Here is a 26,123-nt window from a genome sequence, read left to right as displayed (position 1 = left end):
TGAGGATGTTTTGGGATTTTTTGCCTGGTTTTTCGTATGCCTGGGGATGTTTTTTCTTATTCATCCACTGTTGACCCAAAGTTAGTGCCATTGCGTTATTTAAGGCCAGTTTTTCCCCAAATGTGGGCATGCCTTGGGCTCACATGTGCCTTTGGAGGTTTTCCCCTCAGATCTCGGCATGTTTTGCCTTTCCCGTGCAATGTTGCCCCAATCTGGGCACGGTTTCTCCTCTCGGGCCAGCTCTGCGCGACACCTGCCCATGGTTTGCCTTCTAGGCCCGCCTTGGTCCCAAATCCGGGCTCCTCCTGCCTTTTGTGGCCACTTTACCCCAGACGGGCCCCGGCTGTTCTGTTTCACGGCTCTTTTCCCCAAATATGAGGATGCTTTTGTGTTTAGCGCCAGTTCTGCAGCCAACCTGGAGAGGTTTTGTCTTTCAGTTCCATTTTTGCTGCCAATACGAGGACACTCTTGCCCTGTGCCCCCACTTGTGCCCAGCTCGAGGGAGGCTTTTCCTCCTCTGGTGATTTTTGGACAAAAAATCTGGGGATGTTTTGCCCTTCATGTGCAGTTTGGACCCAAATCTCTGGGTGATTTTCCCCTTTAGTGGCTGTTTTTAGCCCTGACCATGGGGATGCTTTTGCCCGTGGGTGGTTTTGCCCCAAACAGGGAGACGCTTGTTCAGGGACAGACGCTTTGGCCCAAATTCTCCCCGTGATTTCAACTTTTTACACCAGTTTGTACAAATTTTCATCCAAAAAATGGTGATAATTTTGAATTGGTGGCAAGATTTGAGAAATCTTGTGAGCATTTGTCTTTTCAGGTCACTGTTTTCTGGAACTCTAGGCAGGCTTTGCCCTTTTGGGACATTCTCGACCCAAAGCTGGGCCAGGCTTTGCCCTTTCGGGACATTCTCGACGCAGAGCTGGGCCCGCTTTGCCCTGTAGGGCCACGGTTGCCCCAAAGCTGGGCCCGCTTTGCCTCTTGGAGTCAGGCTTGGCCCAAAGCTGGGCCCACCCTGGCTCTTGGCACCATTCCCCACCCAAAGCTGGCCGGGCTCTGCCTCTTGAGGCTCTTGTTTTGGCTCTTCTGGCGCGTTTTGCCCCACGTCAGGGGATATTTTGCCTTTCGTGGGCACCTTTGCCCCAGACATGCCCACGCCCTTTCTCTTTGGGGCAATTATTGCCCAAATATGGGGGTTCTTGTGTTTTTAGAGCCAGTTCTGCACCAAGCCTGGGGATGTTTTGTCTCTTGATGCCTTTTCTTGCCCCCAGCACGAGGATGCTGTTGCCCTGCAGCCCCAGTTATGCCCAGCTCTAGGGGTGATTCTTCCTTCTCTGGTCACTTTGAAATCAGATCTGGGGATGTTTTGTGTTTTATCCCCATTTTTGCCCCGAAACCAGGGGTTAATTTTTAATTTTCTGGGCATTTTGAGGCTTGAGAGGGAGGAGCTGAGGCTGTGGGGGCTCGGGCGTGCGGCCCCGCAGAAGAGGGGGCTGCACCGCCGGGGGGATTTTGTGCCTCCCTGTGTCACCGTGGGTGCTGCTGGTTGGTGTGGTTCTGGTTATTGTGCTGCTGCTTAGCACAGTGGTGCAGGCGGTGACAAAAACGCTGTTGGGGCTCAGCTGCGCTCCCGGCAGCGGCTGCGCCCGGGGGGGCCTTTCCCGGGGGACCAGCCCCCGCTTGTGCCCTCTTCCCCTTCCTGCCTGATTCTGCACCAAACCCACAACTGGTTTCCCTTTTTTAACCACTTCCTCAACAATTAGCAGATGCTCTTTCTTATTATGCCCTTTTTGTGCCCTAAATATCACTATGTTCTGGACCTTTTCCCTAATTTATAACAAGTCTCGTCATATTTTTACTTTAGAGTTGTGATTTAGCTCATAGTAGGAGTATTTTTTTACACTTCCCGTCTATTTATGTGTCATTTTGGGGATGGTTTAGATAATTAGGGTTTTTCTTGCCGGGAAAGGTGGCAATATTGGTATCCTCAGGCTCATTTCTGCACCAAATATGGGTGCCTCTTTCGATCAAATGCCGATTGTTATTTTTTTGCCTTTCCTCTTCAATTTTGCCCCAATCTGGGCATGGTTTGTCTTCTTGGGCCAGCTCTGCACGACACCTGCCCATGCTTTCCCTTCTAGGCCTGACTTTGTCCCAAATCCTGTCAAATTCTGTCAATCCTGTCCAAGCCCAGGCAGGCTTTGACCCCTCTGGGCATTTCTGGCTCAAATCTGTGTCTGGTTTGGGCCCTTTTTTCACCCCAACTTTGTGGATACTTTTGCCTGTGGGTGGTTTTGTCCCAAACAGGGAGACGCTTGTTCAGGGATAGATGCTTTGGCCCAATCTCTGCCCATGTTTTTGCCTTTTTAAACCAGTTTGTACAAGCTTTTACCCAAATCTAGAGCTAGTTCTACATTTATGGCAGGTTTTCACAAATCTTGTGATGTTTTTGCTTTTTGAATAAATGTTTTACCTCAAACGTGGCCAGGCTTTGCCCTTCAGGGACATTCTCGACCCAAACCGGGCCAGGCTTTGCCCTTTCGGGACATTCTCGACCCAAAGTTGGGCCAGGCTTTGCCCTTTAGGGCCACGGTTGCCCCTAAGCTGGGCCCGCTTTGCCCTTTAGGGCCACGGTTGCCCCAAAGCTGGGCCCGCTTTGCCTCTTGGAGTCAGGCTCGGCCCAAAGCTGGGCCCACCCTGGCTCTTGGCACCATTCCCCACCCAAAGCTGGCCGGGCTCTGCCTCCTGAGGCTCTTGTTGACCAAATACGGGGCTGTTACACCCCTTTTGGCTGGTTTTTGCCACAACTCTGGCCACGCTTTTCCCGTTTCCCATTTAGGGCCACATTTGACCACAAAATACGAGGTTCTTGTTGGCGCTTGCAGTTACTTTCGCCCCAAGGACCGCAGGGATTTGTGCCCTTTAGAGGCAGTTTCTCCCCAGCTCGGAGGGGCTTTTTCCCTCCGTTCCCGATTTTGCAGACACGCTGGGCAGGTTTTGCCTTTAGGGCTGGCTTTGCCCCAGGTCTGGGGTTACTTTTGCCTTCGGTGGCCATTTGCCAACAACGACCTTGATGGTGAGACCTTTATGGCTGTTTTTGCCCCAATAGTAGCCTTTCTTGGTTCCTTGTGGCCACCTTTCCCCCACACGTGGGGTTGCTTTTCCCTTTAGGGGTGTTTTTGTCCCAAAAATGGGGATTCCTTTTGTTTCTTTTTCTGAGATTGGCAAGAAATCTGGGGTTGTTTGTCCTTTGTGCGCAGCTTGTGTGAAATGCGGGGGTGGTTTTGCCCTTTCTGGCCAATTAAGGGCATTTATTGGGTTGTTTTTGTATTTTAGGGGCCTTTTGTGTCTGGGAAGGCGGGAGGAGCTGAGGCTGTGGTCGCTCAGGCGCGCGGCCCCGCAGAGGAGGGGGCTGCGCCGCCGGGGGGATTTTGTGCCTCCCTGTGTCACCGTGGGTGCTGCTGGTGGTTGGTGGGGTGCTGCTGCTTAGCACAGTGGTGCAGGCGGTGACAAAAACTCCGTTGGGGCTCAGCTGCGCTCCCGGCAGCGGCTGCACCCGGGGGGGCCTTTCCCGGGGGACCAGCCCCCGCTTGTGCCCTCTTCCCCTTCCTGCCCACCCCAACACCGCACCTGGGGGGAGGATTTCCATTCATGAACCTCTTTGTTAAAACCTGGCCATGCTTTTCCCCTATTGCCAGTTGTTTAGGAAATCTGGGGATGTTTTGCCCTCTCCTGTGAGTTTCGTCAAAAGAGGGGCACGACTCAGCTTTTAGGCTCAGCTTTGCCCAAAATCCAGCTGTGATTTTGCCTTTATGGCCTTATTTGCAGCAACCCTTGGCTTGTTTAGTGCTTTACGTCCTTTTCCGTATTGGAGACAGTTTTGCAGCAAATCTCGAGCAGTTCATGAGCAGTTTTGCTCCATAACTCCTGACGGCTTTGCCTTTATTGGCCTTTTTTAGCCCCGACCATGGGGATGCTTTTGCCTGTGGGTGGTTTTGCCCCAAACAGGGAGATGCTTGTTCAGGGACAGACGCTTTGGCCCACATTCTCCCCATGATTTCAACTTTTTACACCAGTTTGTACAAGTTTTGATCCAAAACACGGTGATAGTTTTGAATTGGTGGCAAGATTTGAGAAATCTTGTGAGCATTTGGCTTTTCAGGTCACTGTTTTCTGGAACTCTAGGCAGGCTTTGCCCTTTCGGGACATTCTCGACCCAAAGCTGGGCCCGCTTTGCCCTTTTGGGCCACGGTTGCCCCAAAGCTGGGCCCGCTTTGCCCTTTAGGGCCACGGTTGCCCCAAAGCTGGGCCCGCTTTGCCTCTTGGAGTCAGGCTCGGCCCAAAGCTGGGCCCACCCTGGCTCTTGGCACCATTCCCCACCCAAAGCTGGCCGGGCTCTGCCTCTTGAGGCTCTTGTTTTGGCTCTTCTGGCGCGTTTTGCCCCACGTCAGGGGATATTTTGCCTTTCGTGGGCACCTTTGCCCCAGACATGCCCACGCCCTTTCTCTTTGGGGCAATTATTGCCCAAATATGGGGGTTCTTGTGTTTTTAGAGCCAGTTCTGCACCAAGCCTGGGGATGTTTTGTCTCTTGACGCCTTTTCTTGCCCCCAGCACGAGGATGCTGTTGCCCTGCAGCCCCAGTTATGCCCAGCTCTAGGGGTGATTCTTCCTTCTCTGGTCACTTTGAAATCAGATCTGGGGATGTTTTGTGTTTTATCCCCATTTTTGCCCCGAAACCAGGGGTTAATTTTTAATTTTCTGGGCATTTTGAGGCTTGAGAGGGAGGAACTGAGGCTGTGGGGGCTCGGGCGTGCGGCCCCGCAGAGGAGGGGGCTGCGCCGCCGGGGGGATTTTGTGCCTCCCTGTGTCACCGTGGGTGCTGCTGGTGGTGGTTGGGGTACTGCTGCTTACCACAGTGGTGCAGGCGGTGACAAAAACGCTGTTGGGGCTCAGCTGCACTCCCGGCAGCGGCTGCGCCCGGGGGGGCCTTTCCCGGGGGACCAGCCCCCGCTTGTGCCCTCTTCCCCTTCCTGCCCGATTCTGCACCAAACCCACAACTGCTTTCCCTTTTTTAACCACTTCCTCAACGATCAGGAGATTGTTTTTCTTAGTATGCCCATTTTTGACCTAAACCTTTCTATGTTCTAGACCTTTTTCCTAAGTTGCAGCAAATGTGAGCATGTTTCTCCCCTTTAGGGCTGCTTTAGCTCATTATATGAGCATTATTTGACACTTATGGTCTATTTTGCCCCACAATTCGGATGCTATGGGCGCTTTTGGTCCTTCTGCCCCAAAGCTGTGGATATTGGGCTCTTTATGACCAGTTTTGCCCCAAATGAGGGCATCCTTTGGGATCACATGCCCACGCTTTTTCATCGCCGTGTGCCTCTCTAGGGACAGTTTTGCCCCAAAAACGTGGCATTTCTCTGCCTTTCGTGGCCTTTTTTGGCCCAAAGAAGTCGATGTGTTGCCATTTGTGGCTAATTTTGCCCTGAGGAGGAGCTCATTGTCCTCATTAAGGTGTGTTTTTCCCTTCAACGTAGGGCTGTGTTTGCCCTTTTCAGCTCTTGTGGGAGGAAATATCGGGGAGCTTTTGTGTTTTACGCCCATTTTTACCCAAGCTCTGAGGATACTTTTGCACCTGATGCCCAGTTCTGCGGGAATTCTGGGATGAACTGTTCTCCTTTGGGTGCACTTTGGGGCTCCAACGGAGGGACGGGCTCAGGCTGCCCCAAATCCGGGGGGTTTTCTCCAGTTCAGGGTTGTTTTGGGGCTCTGGAGGGAGGAGCTGAGGCTGTGGGGGCTCGGGCGTGCGGCCCCGCAGAGGAGGGGGCTGCGCCGCCGGGGGGATTTTGTGCCTCCCTGTGTCACCGTGGGTGCTGTTGTTGCTTGTTATACATGTATGGGTGTTGACTACGGGTGTTGTGATGCTGCTTACCACAGTGATGCAGGCGGTGACAAAAACGCTGTTGGGGCTCAGCTGCGCTCCCGGCAGCGGCTGCGCCCGGGGGGGCCTTTCCCGGGGGACCAGCCCCCGCTTGTGCCCTCTTCCCCTTCCTGCCTGATTCTGCACCAAACCCACAACTGCTTTCCCTTTTTTAACCGCTTCCTCAACAATTAGCAGATGCTCTTTCTTATTATGCCCATTTGTGCCCTAAATATCACTATGTTCTGGACCTTTTCCCTAATTTATAACAAGTCTGGTCATGTTTTTGCCTTAGAGTTGTGATTTAGCTCATAATAGGAGTATTTTTTTACACTTCCCGTCTATTTACGTGTCATTTTGGGGATGGTTTAGATAATTAGGGTTTTTCTTGCCATGAAATGTGGCAATATTGGTATCCTCAGGCTCATTTCTGCACCAAATATGGGTGCCTCTTTCGATCAAATGCCGATTGTTATTTTTTTGCCTTTCCTCTTCAATTTTGCCCCAATCTGGGCATGGTTTGTCTTCTTGGGCCAGCTCTGCGCGACACCTGCCCATGCTTTCCCTTCTAGGCCTGACTTTGTCCCAAATCCTCTCACATTCTGTCAACCCTGTCCAAGCCCACGCAGGCTTTGACCCTTCTGGGCATTTCTGACTCAAATCTGTGTCTGGTTTGGTTCCCAGGTGCAATTTTTTCCTCAAATACGGCAATGCCCTTTCCTTTATGGCCAGTTGTGCCCTGAGTCAGGGCATGTTTCACATTGAAGTCTGGTTTTGCTCAAAATGAATCTCATTTTTACACTTTCCCTCTAGTTTGGTGCCAATTTTGGGATGCTTTGGCCATTTCAGGGCTATTTTGGCCCGAAGGTGAGGATGTTTTGGGATTTTTTGCCTGGTTTTTCAGTATGCCTGGGGATGTTTTTTCTTATTCATCCACTGTTGACCCAAAGTTAGTGCCATTGCGTTATTTAAGGCCAGTTTTTCCCCAAATGTGGGCATGCCTTGGGCTCACATGTGCCTTTGGAGGTTTTCCCCTCAGATCTCGGCATGTTTTGCCTTTCCCGTGCAATGTTGCCCCAATCTGGGCACGGTTTCTCCTCTCGGGCCAGCTCTGCGCGACACCTGCCCATGGTTTGCCTTCTAGGCCCGCCTTGGTCCCAAATCCGGGCTCCTCCTGCCTTTTGTGGCCACTTTACCCCAGACGGGCCCCGGCTGTTCTGTTTCACGGCTCTTTTCCCCAAATATGAGGATGCTTTTGTGTTTAGCGCCAGTTCTGCAGCTAACCTGGAGAGGTTTTGTCTTTCAGTTCCATTTTTGCTGCCAATACGAGGACACTCTTGCCCTGTGCCCCCACTTGTGCCCAGCTCGAGGGAGGCTTTTCCTCCTCTGGTGATTTTTAGACAAAAAATCTGGGGATGTTTTGCCCTTCATGTGCAGTTTGGACCCAAATCTCTGGGTGATTTTCCCCTTTAGTGGCTTTTTTAGCCCCGACCATGGGGATGCTTTTGCCCGTGGGTGGTTTTGCCCCAAACAGGGAGACGCTTGTTCAGGGACAGACGCTTTGGCCCAAATTCTCCCCATGATTTCAACTTTTTACACCAGTTTGTACAAATTTTCATCCAAAAAATGGTGATAATTTTGAATTGGTGGCAAGATTTGAGAAATCTTGTGAGCATTTGTCTTTTCAGGTCACTGTTTTCTGGAACTCTAGGCAGGCTTTGCCCTTTCGGGACATTCTCGACCCAAAGTTGGTCCCGCTTTGCCCTTTAGGGACATTCTCGACCCAGAGCTGGGCCCGCTTTGCCCTTTAGGGCCACGGTTGCCCCAAAGCTGGGCCCACTTTGCCTCTTGGAGTCAGGCTCGGCCCAAAGCTGGGCCCACCCTGGCTCTTGGCACCATTCCCCACCCAAAGCTGGCCGGGCTCTGCCTCTTGAGGCTCATGTTTTGGCTCTTCTCTCCCGTTTTGCCCCACGTCAGGGGATATTTTGCCTTTCGTGGGCACCTTTGCCCCAGAGATGCCCACGCCCTTTCTCTTTGGGGCAATTATTGCCCAAATATGGGGGTTCTTGTGTTTTTAGAGCCAGTTCTGCACCAAGCCTGGGGATGTTTTGTCTCTTGATGCCTTTTCTTGCCCCCAGCACGAGGATGCTGTTGCCCTGCAGCCCCAGTTATGCCCAGCTCTAGGGGTGATTCTTCCTTCTCTGGTCACTTTGAAATCAGATCTGGGGAAGTTTGGTGTTTTATCCCCATTTTTGCCCCGAAACCAGGGGTTAATTTTTAATTTTCTGGGCATTTTGAGGCTTGAGAGGGAGGAGCTGAGGCTGTGGGCGCTCGGGCGTGCGGCCCCGCAGAGGAGGGGGCTGCGCCGCCGGGGGGATTTTGTGCCTCCCTGTGTCACCGTGGGAGCTACTGGTTGGGGTAGTTACGATGCCTATGTTGATACTACCACGGTGGTGCAGGCGGTGACAAAAACGCTGTTGGGGCTCAGCTGCGCTCCCGGCAGCGGCTGCGCCCGGGGGGGCCTTTCCCGGGGGACCAGCCCCCGCTTGTGCCCTCTTCCCCTTCCTGCCCGATTCTGCACCAAACCCACAACTGCTTTCCCTTTTTTAACCACTTCCTCAACGATCAGGAGATTGTTTTTCTTAGTATGCCCATTTTTGACCTAAACCTTTCTATGTTCTAGACCTTTTTCCTAAGTTGCAGCAAACCTGAACATGTTTCTCCCCTTTAGGGCTGCTTTAGCTCATTATATGAGCATTATTTGACACTTATTGTCTATTTTGCCCCACAATTGGGATGCTATGGGCGCTTTTGGTCCTTCTGCCCCAAAGCTGTGGATATTGGGCTCTTTATGACCAGTTTTGCCCCAAATGAGGGCATCCTTTGGGATCACATGCCCACACTTTTTCATCGCCGTGTGCCTCTCTAGGGACAGTTTTGCCCCAAAAACGTGGCATATCTCTGCCTTTCGTGGCCTTTTTTGGCCCAAAGAAGTCGATGTGTTGCCATTTGTGGCTAATTTTGCCCTGAGGAGGAGCTCATTGTCCTCATTAAGGTGTGTTTTTCCCTTCAACGTAGGGCTGTGTTTGCCCTTTTCAGCTCTTGTGGGAGGAAATATCGGGGAGCTTTTGTGTTTTATGCCCATTTTTACCCAAGCTCTGAGGATACTTTTGCACCTGATGCCCAGTTCTGCGGGAATTCTGGGATGAACTGTTCTCCTTTGGGTGCACTTTGGGGCTCCAACGGAGGGACGGGCTCAGGCTGCCCCAAATCCGGGGGGTTTTCTCCGGTTCAGGGGCATTTTAGGGCTCTGGAGGGAGGAGCTGAGGCTGTGGGGGCTCGGGCGTGCGGCCCCGCAGAGCAGGGGGCTGCACCGCTGGGGGGATTTTGTGCCTCCCTGTGTCACTGTGGCTGCTGCTGGTTGGTGTGGTTTTGCTCTTTGCTCTGATGCTGATAACCACGGTGGTGCAGGCGGTGACAAAAACGCTGCTGGGGCTCAGCTGCGCTCCCGGCAGCGGCTGCGCCCGGGGGGGCCTTTCCCAGGGGACCAGCCCCCGCTTGTGCCCTCTTCCCCTTCCTGCCCACCCCAACACCAAATCCAGGTGTGATTTCCATTTTTAGCCAGTTCCACACTAAATAGGAGGGGTTTTTTATTAATATGCCCAACAGTGCCCTAAATACGGCTATATTCCCTAATTGTTTAGTCTATTTTCTGAAACTCTGGACATGTGTTTCATTCCTAGCTCTGCCTTAATGCAGAATATTTCTATTTTTCCCCTTTCTTTCTGTTTTTGTGACAGTACTGGGACGCTTTGTACATTTCAGTCTTGTTTTCCCTTGAAAGCAGACGCTATTGGCCCCCTTGCGCTAATTCCCCACCAACCGTGGGTGTGCCTTCAGCTCACACGGGTGTTAGAGCCTTTCTAAGAGATCTTGGCAAGTTTTGCCTTTCCTGCTCAATGTTGCCCCGCTCTGGGCATGATTTGCCCTCTCGGGCCAGCCCTGTGGGACACCAGGCCACGGGTTGCGAGGATACTCTTGCCCTGTGCCCCCACTTGTGCCCAGCTCGAGGGAGGCTTTTCCTCCTCTGGTGATTTTTTGAGCCCAAACATGGGCATGTTTTGCCCTTTATTCTCACCCAAATACGGGGCTGCTTTTAATTGTTTTGGCCATTTTTGCCCCAACTCTGGCCACCCTTTTCCCTTGAGAGCTCTCGGCGTCCCACGGTCAGGAAGGGTTTGGCCCTTTCTGGCTCCTTTGGCCCCAAACCCGGGGGCGCTTTGCCCTTTCTGGCGGCTTTTCCCTGACACAGGGGCATTTCTCAGCCCATAGAAAAAAGCATTTCTATGGATGTTTTTTCCTTTTCTGGTGTTTTTTGCAGCCAGTCTTAAGATATTTTGCCCTTCATGTGCAGTGTTGCCACAAAACTCATGTTGTTTGCCTTAATCGCCCTTTTTTTACCCCAAATTAGTGGATGCTTTTGCCCGTGGATGGTTTTGCCCCAAACAGGGAGACGCTTGTTCAGGGACAGACACTTTGGCCCAAATTCTCCCCGTGATTTCAACTTTTTACACCAGTTTGTACAAGTTTTCATCCAAAAAATGGAGATAGTTTTGAATTGGTGGCAAGATTTGAGAAATCTTGTGAGCATTTGGCTTTTCAGGTCACTGTTTTCTGGAACTCTAGGCAGGCTTTGCCCTTTTGGGACATTCTCGACCCAAAGCTGGGCCCGCTTTGCCTCTTGGAGTCAGGCTCGGCCCAAAGCTGGGCCCACCCTGGCTCTTGGCACCATTCCCCACCCAAAGCTGGCCGGGCTCTGCCTCCTGAGGCTCTTGTTGACCAAATACGGGGCTGTTACACCCTTTTGGCTGGTTTTTGCCACAACTCTGGCCACGCTTTTCCCGTTTCCCATTTAGGGCCACATTTGACCACAAAATACGAGGTTCTTGTTGGCGCTTGCAGTTACTTTCGCCCCAAGGACCGCAGGGATTTGTGCCCTTTAGAGGCAGTTTCTCCCCAGCTCGGAGGGGCTGTTTCCCTCCCTTCCCGGTTTTGCAGACACGCTGGGCAGGTTTTGCCTTTAGGGCTGGCTTTGCCCCAGGTCTGGGGTTACTTTTGCCTTCGGTGGCCATTTGCCACCAACGACCTTGATGGTGAGACCTTTATGGCTGTTTTTGCCCCAGTAGTAGCCTTTCTTGGTTCCTTGTGGCCACCTTTCCCCCACACGTGGGGTTGCTTTTCCCTTTAGGGGTGTTTTTGGCCCAAAAATGGGGATTCCTTTTGTTTCTTTTTCTGAGATTGGCAACAAATCTGGGGTTGTTTGTCCTTTGTGCGCAGTTTGTGTGAAATAGAAGGGTGGTTTTGCCCTTTCTGGCCAATTAAGGGCATTTATTGGGTTGTTTTTGTATTTTAGGGGCATTTTGTGTCTGGGAAGGCGGGAGGAGCTGAGGCTGTGGTCGCTCGGGCGCGCGGCCCCGCAGAGGAGGGGGCTGCGCCGCCGGGGGGATTTTGTGCCTCCCTGTGTCACCGTGGGTGCTGCTGGTGGTTGGTGGGGTGCTGCTGCTTAGCACAGTGGTGCAGGCGGTGACAAAAACTCCGTTCGGGCTCAGCTGCGCTCCCGGCAGCGGCTGCGCCCGGGGGGGCCTTTCCCGGGGGACCAGCCCCCGCTTGTGCCCTCTTCCCCTTCCTGCCCACCCCAACACCGCACCTGGGGGGAGGATTTCCATTCATGAACCTCTTTGTTAAAACCTGGCCATGCTTTTCCCCTATTGCCAGTTGTTTAGGAAATCTGGGGATGTTTTGCCCTCTCCTGTGAGTTTCGTCAAAAGAGGGGCACGACTCAGCTTTTAGGCTCAGCTTTGCCCAAAATCCAGCTGTGATTTTCCCTTTATGGCCATATTTGCAGCAACCCTTGGCTTGTTTAGTGCTTTACGTCCCTTTCCGTATTCGAGACAGTTTTGCAGCAAATCTCGAGCAGTTCATGAGCAGTTTTGCTCCATAACTCCTGATGGCTTTGCCTTTATTGGCCTTTTTTAGCCCCGACCATGGGGATGCTTTTGCCCGTGGGTGGTTTTGCCCCAAACAGGGAGACGCTTGTTCAGGGACAGACGCTTTGGCCCAAATTCTCCCCATGATTTCAACTTTTTACACCAGTTTGGACAAGTTTTGATCCAAAACACGGTGATAGTTTTGAATTGGTGGCAAGATTTGAGAAATCTTGTGAGCATTTGGCTTTTCAGGTCACTGTTTTCTGGAACTCTAGGCAGGCTTTGCCCTTTTGGGCCATTCTCAACCCAAAGCTGGGCCCGCTTTGCCTCTTGGAGTCAGGCTCGGCCCAAAGCTGGGCCCACCCTGGCTCTTGGCACCATTCCCCACCCAAAGCTGGCCGGGCTCTGCCTCTTGAGGCTCATGTTTTGGCTCTTCTGGCGCGTTTTGCCCCACGTCAGGGGATATTTTGCCTTTCGTGGGCACCTTTGCCCCAGACATGCCCACGCCCTTTCTCTTTGGGGCAATTATTGCCCAAATATGGGGGTTCTTGTGTTTTTAGAGCCAGTTCTGCACCAAGCCTGGGGATGTTTTGTCTCTTGACGCCTTTTCTTGCCCCCAGCACGAGGATGCTGTTGCCCTGCAGCCCCAGTTATGACCAGCTCTAGGGGTGATTCTTCCTTCTCTGGTCACTTTGAAATCAGATCTGGGGATGTTTTGTGTATTATTCCCCATTTTTGCCCTGAAACCAGGGGTTAATTTTTAATTTTCTGGGCATTTTGAGGCTTGAGAGGGAGGAGCTGAGGCTGTGGGGGCTCGGGCGTGCGGCCCCGCAGAGGAGGGGGCTGCACCGCCGGGGGGATTTTGTGCCTCCCTGTGTCACCGTGGGTGATGGTGGTAGTTGGGGTGCTGTTGATAACCACGGTGGTGCAGGCGGTGACAAAAACGCTGTTGGGGCTCAGCTGCGCTCCCGGCAGCGGCTGCGCCCGGGGGGGCCTTTCCCGGGGGACCAGCCCCCGCTTGTGCCCTCTTCCCCTTCCTGCCCACCCCAACACCGCACCTGGGGGGAGGATTTCCATTCATGAACCTCTTTGTTAAAACCTGGCCATGCTTTTCCCCTATTGCCAGTTGTTTAGGAAATCTGGGGATGTTTTGCCCTCTCCTGTGAGTTTCGTCAAAAGAGGGGCACGACTCAGCTTTTAGGCTCAGCTTTGCCCAAAATCCAGCTGTGATTTTCCCTTTATGGCCATATTTGCAGCAACCCTTGGCTTGTTTAGTGCTTTACGTCCTTTTCCGTATTGGAGACAGTTTTGCAGCAAATCTCGAGCAGTTCATGAGCAGTTTTGCTCCATAACTCCTGACGGCTTTGCCTTTATTGGCCTTTTTTAGCCCCGACCATGGGGATGCTTTTGCCTGTGGGTGGTTTTGCCCCAAACAGGGAGATGCTTGTTCAGGGACAGACGCTTTGGCCCAAATTCTCCCCATGATTTCAACTTTTTACACCAGTTTGTACAAATTTTCATCCAAAAAACGGTGATAGTTTTGAATTGGTGGCAAGATTTGAGAAATCTTGTGAGCATTTGGCTTTTTGGTCACTGTTTTCCCCCAGACCTGGCCAGGCTTTGCCCTTTCGGGACATTCTCGACCCAAAGCTGGGCCTGCTTTGCCTCTTGGAGTCAGGCTCGGCCCAAAGCTGGGCCCACCCTGGCTCTTGGCACCATTCCCCACCCAAAGCTGGCCGGGCTCTGCCTCTTGAGGCTCATGTTTTGGCTCTTCTGTCCCGTTTTGCCCCACGTCAGGGGATATTTTGCCTTTCGTGGGCACCTTTGCCCCAGACATGCCCACGCCCTTTCTCTTTGGGGCAATTATTGCCCAAATATGGGGGTTCTTGTGTTTTTAGAGCCAGTTCTGCACCAAGCCTGGGGATGTTTTGTCTCTTGATGCCTTTTCTTGCCCCCAGCACGAGGATGCTGTTGCCCTGCAGCCCCAGTTATGCCCAGCTCTAGGGGTGATTCTTCCTTCTCTGGTCACTTTGAAATCAGATCTGGGGAAGTTTTGTGTTTTATCCCCATTTTTGCCCCGAAACCAGGGGTTAATTTTTAATTTTCTGGGCATTTTGAGGCTTGAGAGGGAGGAGCTGAGGCTGTGGGGGCTCGGGCGTGCGGCCCCGCAGAGGAGGGGGCTGCGCCGCCGGGGGGATTTTGTGCCTCCCTGTGTCACCGTGGGTGCTGCTGGTTGTTGTGCTGCTGTTGATAACCACAGTGATGCAGGCGGTGACAAAAACGCTGTTGGGGCTCAGCTGCGCTCCCAGCAGCGGCTGCGCCCGGGGGGGCCTTTCCCGGGGGACCAGCCCCCGCTTGTGCCCTCTTCCCCTTCCTGCCCACCCCGGCACCACACCTGGCAGGAGGATTCCCCTTTTTTCCCCATTTTTGCTCTAAATCTCAGCATGGCTTGATCATTGCTCTGTATTTTACAGAAAACGGGAATATGTGTTTCCCTTTTTTTCTCAATGTTGCAGCAAACTTGGGCAGGGTTTGGGGCTTTGGCCAGGCTCGACCCAAAGCTGGCCCAGCTCTGGCTCCTGGGGCCGTTCTCACCCAAACACGGGGGTAGTTTTAACCCTTTTGGCCATTTTTGCCCCAACTCTGGCCACCCTTTTCCCTTGAGAGCTCTCGGCGTCCCACGGTCAGGAAGGGTTTGGCCCTTTCTGGCTCCTTTGGCCCCAAACCCGGGGGCGCTTTGCCCTTTCTGGCGGCTTTTCCCCGACACAGGGGCATTTCTCAGCCTTTCGTGGCCACTTTGGCCCCAAAGGGGGGCAAGTCTTGCCCTTTGGGGCTCATTTTGCCCTCAGGAGGAGCACTGCTCTGCCTTTCGTGGCCGTTTTGGCCCCAAACGGGGGCTCGGGTTTGCCCTTGACAGCTCTTGCAGCCGCAGCCGGTGCCAAGGGTTGACTCTTCGCGGCCCTTTGGCCCCCGGATTTGGGGCGCTTTTGCCACTTCGGAGCGGGTTTGGGTGCCCTTTATTGCCCCTTTTCTCCCCAAAGAGGAGCTGCTTTTTGTTCTGGGGTCTGTTCCCGCAGCCCATGGGGGGGTGTTTTGCCCCTGAAGGACAGTTTGGCCCCAAGGTGGGCATTCTTTGTCCCTTCTGGGGGGTTTTTGCTGCCACTTTGTGTCTCTTTGCCCGTTTCTGGCCAGTTTAGCCCCAAGGAGGAGACGCTTTGGCCTTGAGGCACTTCCATGCAGGGAACGGGGGACGGTTTGTCCACTTGCCACACACATTTTTTGCCCGTTTCTGGCCAGTTTAGCCCCAAGGAGGAGACGCTTTGGCCTTGAGGCACTTCCATGCAGGGAACGGGGGACGGTTTGTCCACTTGCCACACACATTTTTTGCCCGTTTCTGGCCAGTTTTGCCCCAATCCGGGCAATGCTGCGTGTATCGGCCATATCTGCAGGCCCCGTGGGGATGTTTTGCGCTTGATCCCAGTTTGGCCCCACACCTGGGGGTGTTTTGCCTCTTGTGGGCGACTTTACCCCAGAGATGCCTCTGCTTTTCCTTGTGTAGAGGCATTTTTGTCCCCAAATATGAGGCTGTGTTTGGTTTTAGAGCCAGTTCTGCAACAAGTCTAGGGATGCTTTGGTTTCTCGGGCCACATTTATCCCCATTCTAGGGAATTTTTGCCCTGCATTCCCAGTTCTGCCCAACTCTGGGGATGCTTTTTCCCTCTGTGGTGATTTTTCCCTGAAATTTGGTGATATTATGCACTTTATGAGCAGTTTGGCAAAAAAATGGATATTTTTCTCGCTTTCAGGGGTGTTTTGGGGCTCTGGAGGGAGGAGCTGAGGCTGTGGGGGCTCGGGTGTGCGGCCCCGCAGAGGAGGGGGCTGCGCCGGGGGGATTTTGTGCCTCCCTGTATCACCGTGGGTGCTACTTGTTATGGGTGTGGTGGCATTAAGCACAGTGGTGCAGGCGGTGACAAAAACGCTGTTGGGGCTCAGCTGCGCTCCCGGCAGCGGCTGCGCCCGGGGGGGCCTTTGCCAGGGGACCAGCCCCCGCTTGTGCCCTCTTCCCCTTCCTGCCTGATTCTGCACCAAACCCACAACTGCTTTCCCTTTTTTAACCACTTCCTCAACAATTAGCAGATGCTTTTTCTTATTATGCCCATTTTGTGCCCTAAATATCACTATGTTCTGGACCTTTTCCCTAATCTATAACAAGTCGGTCATATTTTTACTTTAGAGTTGTGATTTAGCTCATTATAGGAGTATTATTTTACACTTCCCATCTATTTATGTGTCATTTTGGGGATGGTTTAGATAATTAGGGTTTTTCTTGCCGGGAAAGGTGGCAATATTGGTATCCTCAGGCTCATTTCTGCACCAAATATGGGTGCCTCTTTCGATCAAATGCCGATTGTTATTTTTTTGCCTTTCCTCTTCAATTTTGCCCCAATCTGGGCATGGTTTGTCTTCTTGGGCCAGCTCTGCGCGACACCTGCCCATGCTTTCCCTTCTAGGCCTGACTTTGTCCCAAATCCTGTCACATTCTGTCAACCCTGTCCAAGCCCAGGCAGGCTTTGACCCTTCTGGGCATTTCTGGCTCAAATCTGCGTCTGGTTTGGCTCCCAGGTGCAATTTTTTCCTCAAATACGGCAATGCCCTTTCTTTTATGGCCATTTGTGCCCTAATTTAGGGCATGTTTCACACTGAAGTCTGGTTTTGCTCAATATATATCCACTTTTTCAATATCCTCTCTAGTTTGGTGCCAGTTTTGGGATGTTTAGGCCATTTAAGGGCTGTTTTGACCCAAAGATGAAGATGCTTTGGGGGTTTTATGCCCATTTTTTCAGTAAGCCTTGGGATGCTTTGCCTTTAGCTCCAGCGGCCTTACACAGAGTTGTGGCCTCTTCCCCTTTCCAGCCACGTCTGCAGCCACAATGGGGTTGGTTTTGCATATTTTCACCCTTCTGCCCCAAATATGGGGATAGTTTTCCTTTCCTGAAGATTTCTGTGGAAATCTGGGCATGTTTTGCCCATCACCACTAATTTAGTGGAAAACGTTGGGCTGTTTTGCCCCGTTTTGCCAGTTTTGCCCACGGCCGGGCCCGATTCCGCTCCTTGGCGCAGTGTTGCCCAAAACGTGGCCGTGCTTTTCCCCTTTTTGGCTTCTTTCGCACCAGCTCTGGGGAGGCTTGTGAGGTTTTGCCCTTTTCTCCTTCCTAGAGCCTTTTGCAGCAAATCAGGGGGATGTTTCAGGAAGTTTTTTGCTCTCGATACAGAGGCTGTTTGTTCATTTATGAGCATTTTTGCCCCGACCATGAGGAGGCTTTTGGCTTTTCAGCCCAACGGGGGAGGAAACGTGGGGGAGTTTTGCCGTTCGGACCATTTTTGCCCCCACCACAAGATGCTTTTGCCGTTGATCCCCATTTCTGCCCAGCTCTGGGGGTGCTTTTCCTTCTGCAGTGACTTTACCCGCCAAACCTGGGGTTATTTTTTCCCATTTAGGGGCATGGAGATGTTTTTTGTTTGCTTTTCCCAGTTTGGCAACAAATCTGGGGTTATTTGTCCTTTGTGCGCAGTTTGTGTGAAATAGAAGGGTGGTTTTGCCTTTTCTGGCCAATTAAGGGCATTTATTGGGTTGTTTTTGTATTTTAGGGGCATTTTGTGTCTGGATGAGCGGGAGGAGCTGAGGCTGTGGTCGCTCGGGCGTGCGGCCCCGCAGAGGAGGGGGCTGCGCCGCCGGGGGGATTTTGTGCCTCCCTGTGTCACCGTGGATGGTGCTGGGGCTTGTAGTGATGGTTGGTGTAGCTATTAACACAGTGGTGCAGGCGGTGACAAAAACGCTGTTGGGGCTCAGCTGCGCTCCCGGCAGCGGCTGCGCCCGGGGGGGCCTTTCCCGGGGGACCAGCCCCCGCTTGTGCCCTCTTCCCCTTCCTGCCCGATTCTGCACCAAACCCACAACTGCTTTCCCTTTTTTAACCGCTGCCTCAACAATCAGGAGATTGTTTTTCTTAGTATGCCCATTTTTGACCCAAACCTTTCTATGTTCTAGACCTTTTTCCTAAGTTGCACCAAACCTGAACATGTTTCTCCCCTTTAGGGCTGCTTTAGCTCATTATATGAGCATTATTTGACACTTATTGTCTATTTTGCCCCACAATTCGGATGCTATGGGCGCTTTTGGTCCTTCTGCCCCAAAGCTGTGGATATTGGGCTCTTTATGACCAGTTTTGCCCCAAATGAGGGCATCCTTTGGGATCACATGCCCACGCTTTTTCATCGCCGTGTGCCTCTCTAGGGACAGATTTGCCCCAAAAACGTGGCATTTCTCTGCCTTTTGTGGCCTTTTTTGGCCCAAAGAAGTCGATGTGTTGCCATTTGTGGCTAATTTTGCCCTGAAGAGGAGCTCATTGTCCTCATTAAGGTGTGTTTTTCCCTACAACGTAGGGCTGTGTTTGCCCTTTTCAGCTCTTGTGGGAGGAAATATCGGGGAGCTTTTGTGTTTTACGCCCATTTTTACCCAAGCTCTGAGGATACTTTTGCACCTGATGCCCAGTTCTGTGGGAATTCTGGGATGAACTGTTCTCCTTTGGGTGCACTTCGGGGCTCCAACGGAGGGACGGGCTCACGCTGCCCCAAATCCGGGGGCTTTTCTCCAGTTCAGGGGCATTTTAGGGCTCTGGAGGGAGGAGCTGAGGCTGTGGGGGCTCGGGCGTGCGGCCCCGCAGAGGAGGGGGCTGCGCCGCCGGGGGGATTTTGTGCCTCCCTGTGTCACTGTGGGTGCTGGTGGTGGTTGGGGTGCTGTTGATAACCACAGTGGTGCAGGCGGTGACAAAAACGCTGTTGGGGCTCAGCTGCGCTCCCAGCAGCGGCTGCGCCCGGGGGGGCCTTTCCCAGGGGACCAGCCCCTGCTTGTGCCCTCTTCCCCTTCCTGCCCACCCCAACACCAAATCCAGGTGTGATTTCCATTTTTAGCCAGTTCCACACTAAATAGGAGGGGTTTTTTATTAATATGCCCAACAGTGCCCTAAATACGGCTATATTCCCTAATTGCTTAGTCTATTTTCTGAAACTCTGGACATGTGTTTCATTTCTAGCTCTGCCTCAATGCAGAATATTTCTATTTTTCCCCTTTCTTTCTGTTTTTGTGACAGTACTGGGACGCTTTGTACATTTCGGTCTTGTTTTCCCTTGAAAGCAGACGCTATTGGCCCCCTTGCGCTAATTCCCCCTCAACCGTGGGTGTGCCTTCAGCTCACACGGGTGTTAGAGCCTTTCCAAGAGATCTTGGCAAGTTTTGCCTTTCCTGCTCAATGTTGCCCCGCTCTGGGCATGATTTGCCCTCTCGGGCCAGCCCTGTGGGACACCAGGCCACGGGTTGCGAGGACACTCTTGCCCTGTGCCCCCACTTGTGCCCAGCTCGAGGGAGGCTTTTCCTCCTCTGGTGATTTTTTGAGCCCAAACATGGGCATGTTTTGCCCTTTATTCTCACCCAAATACGGGGCTGCTTTTAATTGTTTTGGCCATTTTTGCCCCAACTCTGGCCACCCTTTTCCCTTGAGAGCTCTCGGCGTCCCACGGTCAGGAAGGGTTTGGCCCTTTCTGGCTCCTTTGGCCCCAAACCCGGGGGCGCTTTGCCCTTTCTGGCGGCTTTTCCCTGACACAGGGGCATTTCTCAGCCCATAGAAAAAAGAATTTCTATGGATGTTTTTTCCTTTTATGGTGTTTTTTGCAGCCAGTCTTAAGATATTTTGCCCTTCATGTGCAGTGTTGCCACAAAACTCATGTTGTTTGCCTTAATCGCCCTTTTTTTACCCAAAATTAGTGGATGCTTTTGCCCGTGGGTGGTTTTGCCCCAAACAGGGAGACGCTTGTTCAGGGACAGACACTTTGGCCCAAATTCTCCCCATGATTTCAACTTTTTACACCAGTTTGAACAAATTTTCATCCAAAAAATGGTGATAGTTTTGAATTGGTGGCAAGATTTGAGAAATCTTGTGAGCATTTGTCTTTTCAGGTCACTGTTTTCTGGAACTCTAGGCAGGCTTTGCCCTTTTGGGCCATTCTCAACCCAAAGCTGGGCCCGCTTTGCCTCTTGGAGTCAGGCTCGGCCCAAAGCTGGGCCCACCCTGGCTCTTGGCACCATTCCCCACCCAAAGCTGGCCGGGCTCTGCCTCCTGAGGCTCTTGTTGACCAAATACGGGGCTGTTACACCCTTTTGGCTGGTTTTTGCCACAACTCTGGCCACGCTTTTCCCGTTTCCCATTTAGGGCCACATTTGACCACAAAATACGAGGTTCTTGTTGGCGCTTGCAGTTACTTTCGCCCCAAGGACCGCAGGGATTTGTGCCCTTTAGAGGCAGTTTCTCCCCAGCTCGGAGGGGCTGTTTCCCTCCGTTCCCGGTTTTGCAGACACGCTGGGCAGGTTTTGCCTTTAGGGCTGGCTTTGCCCCAGGTCTGGGGTTACTTTTGCCTTCGGTGGCCATTTGCCACCAACGACCTTGATGGTGAGACCTTTATGGCTGTTTTTGCCCCAGTAGTAGCCTTTCTTGGTTCCTTGTGGCCACCTTTCCCCCACACGTGGGGTTGCTTTTCCCTTTAGGGGTGTTTTTGTCCCAAAAATTGGGATTCCTTTTGTTTCTTTTTCCAAGATTGGCAACAAATCTGGGGTTGTCTGTCCTTTGTGCGCAGTTTGTGTGAAATATGATGGTGGTTTTGCCCTTTATGACATTTTGAGTGCATTTTTGGGTTGTTTTTGTATTTTAGGGGCATTTTGTGTCTGGAAAAGGCGGGAGGAGCTGAGGCTGTGGGGGCTCGGGCGTGCGGCCCCGCAGAGGAGGGGGCTGCGCCTCCGGGGGGATTTTGTGCCTCCCTGTGTCACCGTGGGTGCTGCTGGTGGTGGTTGGATTGTTACTTACCACAGTGATGCAGGCGGTGACAAAAACTCCGTTGGGGCTCAGCTGCGCTCCCGGCAGCGGCTGCGCCCGGGGGGGCCTTTCCCGGGGGACCAGCCCCCGCTTGTGCCCTCTTCCCCTTCCTGCCCACCCCGGCACCACACCTGGCAGGAGGATTCCCCTTTTTTCCCCATTTTTGCTCTAAATCTCAGCATGGCTTGATCATTGCTCTGTATTTTACAGAAAACGGGAATATGTGTTTCCCTTTTTTTCTCAATGTTGCAGCAAACTTGGGCAGGGTTTGGGGCTTTGGCCAGGCTCGACCCAAAGCTGGCCCGGCTCTGGCTCCTGGGGCCGTTCTCACCCAAACACGGGGGTAGTTTTAACCCTTTTGGCCATTTTTGCCCCAACTCTGGCCACCCTTTTCCCTTGAGAGCTCTCGGCGTCCCACGGTCAGGAAGGGTTTGGCCCTTTCTGGCTCCTTTGGCCCCAAACCCGGGGGCGCTTTGCCCTTTCTGGCGGCTTTTCCCCGACACAGGGGCATTTCTCAGCCTTTCGTGGCCACTTTGGCCCCAAAGGGGGGCAAGTCTTGCCCTTTGGGGCTCATTTTGCCCTCAGGAGGAGCACTGCTCTGCCTTTCGTGGCCGTTTTGGCCCCAAACGGGGGCTCGGGTTTGCCCTTGACAGCTCTTGCAGCCGCAGCCGGTGCCAAGGGTTGGCTCTTCGCGGCCCTTTGGCCCCCGGATTTGGGGCGCTTTTGCCACTTCGGAGCAGGTTTGGGTGCCCTTTATTGCCCCTTTTCTCCCCAAAGAGGAGCTGCTTTTTGCTCTGGGGTCTGTTCCCGCAGCCCATGGGGGGGTGTTTTGCCCCTGAAGGACAGTTTGGCCCCAAGGTGGGCATTCTTTGTCCCTTTTGGGGGGTTTTTGCTGCCACTTTGTGTCTCTTTGCCCGTTTCTGGCCAGTTTAGCCCCAAGGAGGAGACGCTTTGGCCTTGAGGCACTTCCATGCAGGGAACGGGGGACGGTTTGTCCACTTGCCACACACATTTTTTGCCCTTTTCTGTGCAGTTTTGCCCCAATCCGGGCAATGCTGCGTGTATCGGCCATATCTGCAGGCCCCGTGGGGATGTTTTGCACTTGATCCCAGTTTGGCCCCACACCTGGGGGTGTTTTGCCTCTTGTGGGCGACTTTACCCCAGAGATGCCTCTGCTTTTCCTTGTGTAGAGGCATTTTTGTCCCCAAATATGAGGCTGTGTTTGGTTTTAGAGCCAGTTCTGCAACAAGTCTAGGGATGCTTTGGTTTCTCGGGCCACATTTATCCCCATTCTAGGGAATTTTTGCCCTGCATTCCCAGTTCTGCCCAACTCTAGGGATGCTTTTTCCCTCTGTGGTGATTTTTCCCTGAAATTTGGTGATATTATGCACTTTATGAGCAGTTTGGCAAAAAAATGGATATTTTTCTCGCTTTCAGGGGTGTTTTGGGGCTCTGGAGGGAGGAGCTGAGGCTGTGGGCGCTCGGGCGCGCGGCCCCGCAGAGGAGGGGGCTGCGCCGCCGGGGGGATTTTGTGCCTCCCTGTATCACCGTGGGTGCTACTTGTTATGGGTGTGGTGGCATTAAGCACAGTGATGCAGGCGGTGACAAAAACGCTGTTGGGGCTCAGCTGCGCTCCCGGCAGCGGCTGCGCCCGGGGGGGCCTTTCCCGGGGGACCAGCCCCCGCTTGTGCCCTCTTCCCCTTCCTGCCTGATTCTGCACCAAACCCACAACTGGTTTCCCTTTTTTAACCGCTTCCTCAACGATTAGCAGATGCTTTTTCTTAGTATGCCCATTTGTGCCCTAAATAACGCTCTGTTCTGGACCTTTTTCCTAATTTGCAGCAAACCTGAACATGTTTCTCCCCTTTAGGGCTGCTTTAGCTCATTATATGAGCATTATTTGACACTTATTGTCTATTTTGCCCCACAATTCGGATGCTATGGGCGCTTTTGGTCCTTCTGCCCCAAAGCTGTGGGTATTGGGCTCTTTATGACCAGTTTTGCCCCAAATGAGGGCATCCTTTGGGATCACATGCCCACGCTTTTTCATCGCCGTGTGCCTCTCTAGGGACAGTTTTGCCCCAAAAATGTGGCATATCTCTGCCTTTCGTGGCCTTTTTTGGCCCAAAGAAGTCGATGTGTTGCCATTTGTGGCTAATTTTGCCCTGAAGAGGAGCTCATTGTCCTCATTAAGGTGTGTTTTTCCCTTCAACGTAGGGCTGTGTTTGCCCTTTTCAGCTCTTGTGGGAGGAAATATCGGGGAGCTTTTGTGTTTTATGCCCATTTTTACCCAAGCTCTGAGGATACTTTTGCACCTGATGCCCAGTTCTGCGGGAATTCTGGGATGAACTGTTCTCCTTTGGGTGCACTTTGGGGCTCCAACGGAGGGACGGGCTCAGGCTGCCCCAAATCCGGGGGCTTTTCTCCAGTTCAGGGGCATTTTAGGGCTCTGGAGGGAGGAGCTGAGGCTGTGGGGGCTCGGGCGTGCGGCCCCGCAGAGGAGGGGGCTGCGCCGCCGGGGGGATTTTGTGCCTCCCTGTGTCACTGTGGGTGCTGGTGGTGGTTGGGGTGCTGTTGATAACCACAGTGGTGCAGGCGGTGACAAAAACGCTGTTGGGGCTCAGCTGCGCTCCCGGCAGCGGCTGCGCCCGGGGGGGCCTTTCCCGGGGGACCAGCCCCCGCTTGTGCCCTCTTCCCCTTCCTGCCCACCCCAACACCAAATCCAGGTGTGATTTCCATTTTTAGCCAGTTCCACACTAAATAGGAGGGGTTTTTTATTAATATGCCCAACAGTGCCCTAAATACAGCTATATTCCCTAATTGTTTAGTCTATTTTCTGAAACTCTGGACATGTGTTTCATTCCTAGCTCTGCCTTAATGCAGAATATTTCTATTTTTCCCCTTTCTTTCTGTTTTTGTGACAGTACTGGGACGCTTTGTACATTTCGGTCTTGTTTTCCCTTGAAAGCAGACGCTATTGGCCCCCTTGCGCTAATTCCCCCTCAACCGTGGGTGTGCCTTCAGCTCACACGGGTGTTAGAGCCTTTCCAAGAGATCTTGGCAAGTTTTGCCTTTCCTGCTCAATGTTGCCCCGCTCTGGGCATGATTTGCCCTCTCGGGCCAGCCCTGTGGGACACCAGGCCACGGGTTGCGAGGATACTCTTGCCCTGTGCCCCCACTTGTGCCCAGCTCGAGGGAGGCTTTTCCTCCTCTGGTGATTTTTTGAGCCCAAACATGGGCATGTTTTGCCCTTTATTCTCACCCAAATACGGGGCTGTTTTTAATTGTTTTGGCCATTTTTGCCCCAACTCTGGCCACCCTTTTCCCTTGAGAGCTCTCGGCGTCCCACGGTCAGGAAGGGTTTGGCCCTTTCTGGCTCCTTTGGCCCCAAACCCGGGGGCGCTTTGCCCTTTCTGGCGGCTTTTCCCTGACACAGGGGCATTTCTCAGCCCATAGAAAAAAGCATTTCTATGGACGCTTTTTCCTTTTATGGTGTTTTTTGCAGCCAGTCTTAAGATATTTTGCCCTTCATGTGCAGTGTTGCCACAAAACTCATGTTGTTTGCCTTAATCGCCCTTTTTTTACCCCAAATTAGTGGATGCTTTTGCCCGTGGATGGTTTTGCCCCAAACAGGGAGACGCTTGTTCAGGGACAGACACTTTGGCCCAAATTCTCCCCATGATTTCAACTTTTTACACCAGTTTGTACAAGTTTTCATCCAAAAAATGGAGATAGTTTTGAATTGGTGGCAAGATTTGAGAAATCTTGTGAGCATTTGGCTTTTCAGGTCACTGTTTTCTGGAACTCTAGGCAGGCTTTGCCCTTTCAGGACATTCTCGACCCAAAGCTGGGCCCGCTTTGCCTCTTGGAGTCAGGCTCGGCCCAAAGCTGGGCCCACCCTGGCTCTTGGCACCATTCCCCACCCAAAGCTGGCCGGGCTCTGCCTCCTGAGGCTCTTGTTGACCAAATACGGGGCTGTTACACCCTTTTGGCTGGTTTTTGCCACAACTCTGGCCACGCTTTTCCCGTTTCCCATTTAGGGCCACATTTGACCACAAAATACGAGGTTCTTGTTGGCGCTTGCAGTTACTTTCGCCCCAAGGACCGCAGGGATTTGTGCCCTTTAGAGGCAGTTTCTCCCCAGCTCGGAGGGGCTGTTTCCCTCCCTTCCCGGTTTTGCAGACACGCTGGGCAGGTTTTGCCTTTAGGGCTGGCTTTGCCCCAGGTCTGGGGTTACTTTTGCCTTCGGTGGCCATTTGCCACCAACGACCTTGATGGTGAGACCTTTATGGCTGTTTTTGCCCCAGTAGTAGCCTTTCTTGGTTCCTTGTGGCCACCTTTCCCCCACACGTGGGGTTGCTTTTCCCTTTAGGGGTGTTTTTGGCCCAAAAATGGGGATTCCTTTTGTTTCTTTTTCTGAGATTGGCAACAAATCTGGGGTTGTTTGTCCTTTGTGCGCAGTTTGTGTGAAATAGAAGGGTGGTTTTGCCCTTTCTGGCCAATTAAGGGCATTTATTGGGTTGTTTTTGTATTTTAGGGGCATTTTGTGTCTGGGAAGGCGGGAGGAGCTGAGGCTGTGGTCGCTCAGGCGCGCGGCCCCGCAGAGGAGGGGGCTGCGCCGCCGGGGGGATTTTGTGCCTCCCTGTGTCACCGTGGGTGCTGCTGGTGGTTGGTGGGGTGCTGCTGCTTAGCACAGTGGTGCAGGCGGTGACAAAAACTCCGTTCGGGCTCAGCTGCGCTCCCGGCAGCGGCTGCGCCCGGGGGGGCCTTTCCCGGGGGACCAGCCCCCGCTTGTGCCCTCTTCCCCTTCCTGCCCACCCCAACACCGCACCTGGGGGGAGGATTTCCATTCATGAACCTCTTTGTTAAAACCTGGCCATGCTTTTCCCCTATTGCCAGTTGTTTAGGAAATCTGGGGATGTTTTGCCCTCTCCTGTGAGTTTCGTCAAAAGCGGGGCACGACTCAGCTTTTAGGCTCAGCTTTGCCCAAAATCCAGCTGTGATTTTCCCTTTATGGCCATATTTGCAGCAACCCTTGGCTTGTTTAGTGCTTTACGTCCCTTTCCGTATTCGAGACAGTTTTGCAGCAAATCTCGAGCAGTTCATGAGCAGTTTTGCTCCATAACTCCTGATGGCTTTGCCTTTATTGGCCTTTTTTAGCCCCGACCATGGGGATGCTTTTGCCCGTGGGTGGTTTTGCCCCAAACAGGGAGACGCTTGTTCAGGGACAGACGCTTTGGCCCAAATTCTCGCCATGATTTCAACTTTTTACACCAGTTTGGACAAGT

General features: G+C 52.8%; 1 protein-coding gene and 1 gene segment (V, D, J or C); both read left to right on the top strand.

The window, feature by feature from the left end:
• Positions 1–26,123, top strand: part of OXA1L (OXA1L mitochondrial inner membrane protein) — a 257,560-nt gene that overhangs the window by 53,798 nt on the left and 177,639 nt on the right. The window lies entirely within an intron of this gene.
• The window catches only part of LOC135318267 (Ig mu chain C region-like), an 80,443-nt gene that overhangs the window by 24,312 nt on the left and 30,008 nt on the right, over positions 1–26,123 (top strand).

The sequence above is a fragment of the Phalacrocorax carbo genome, chromosome 29, assembly GCF_963921805.1.
Source record: "Phalacrocorax carbo chromosome 29, bPhaCar2.1, whole genome shotgun sequence".
Classification (NCBI taxonomy): domain Eukaryota; kingdom Metazoa; phylum Chordata; class Aves; order Suliformes; family Phalacrocoracidae; genus Phalacrocorax; species Phalacrocorax carbo.
The sequence above is the reverse complement of the archived record's forward strand: the minus strand, read 5'-3'. Positions and strand labels throughout refer to the sequence as shown.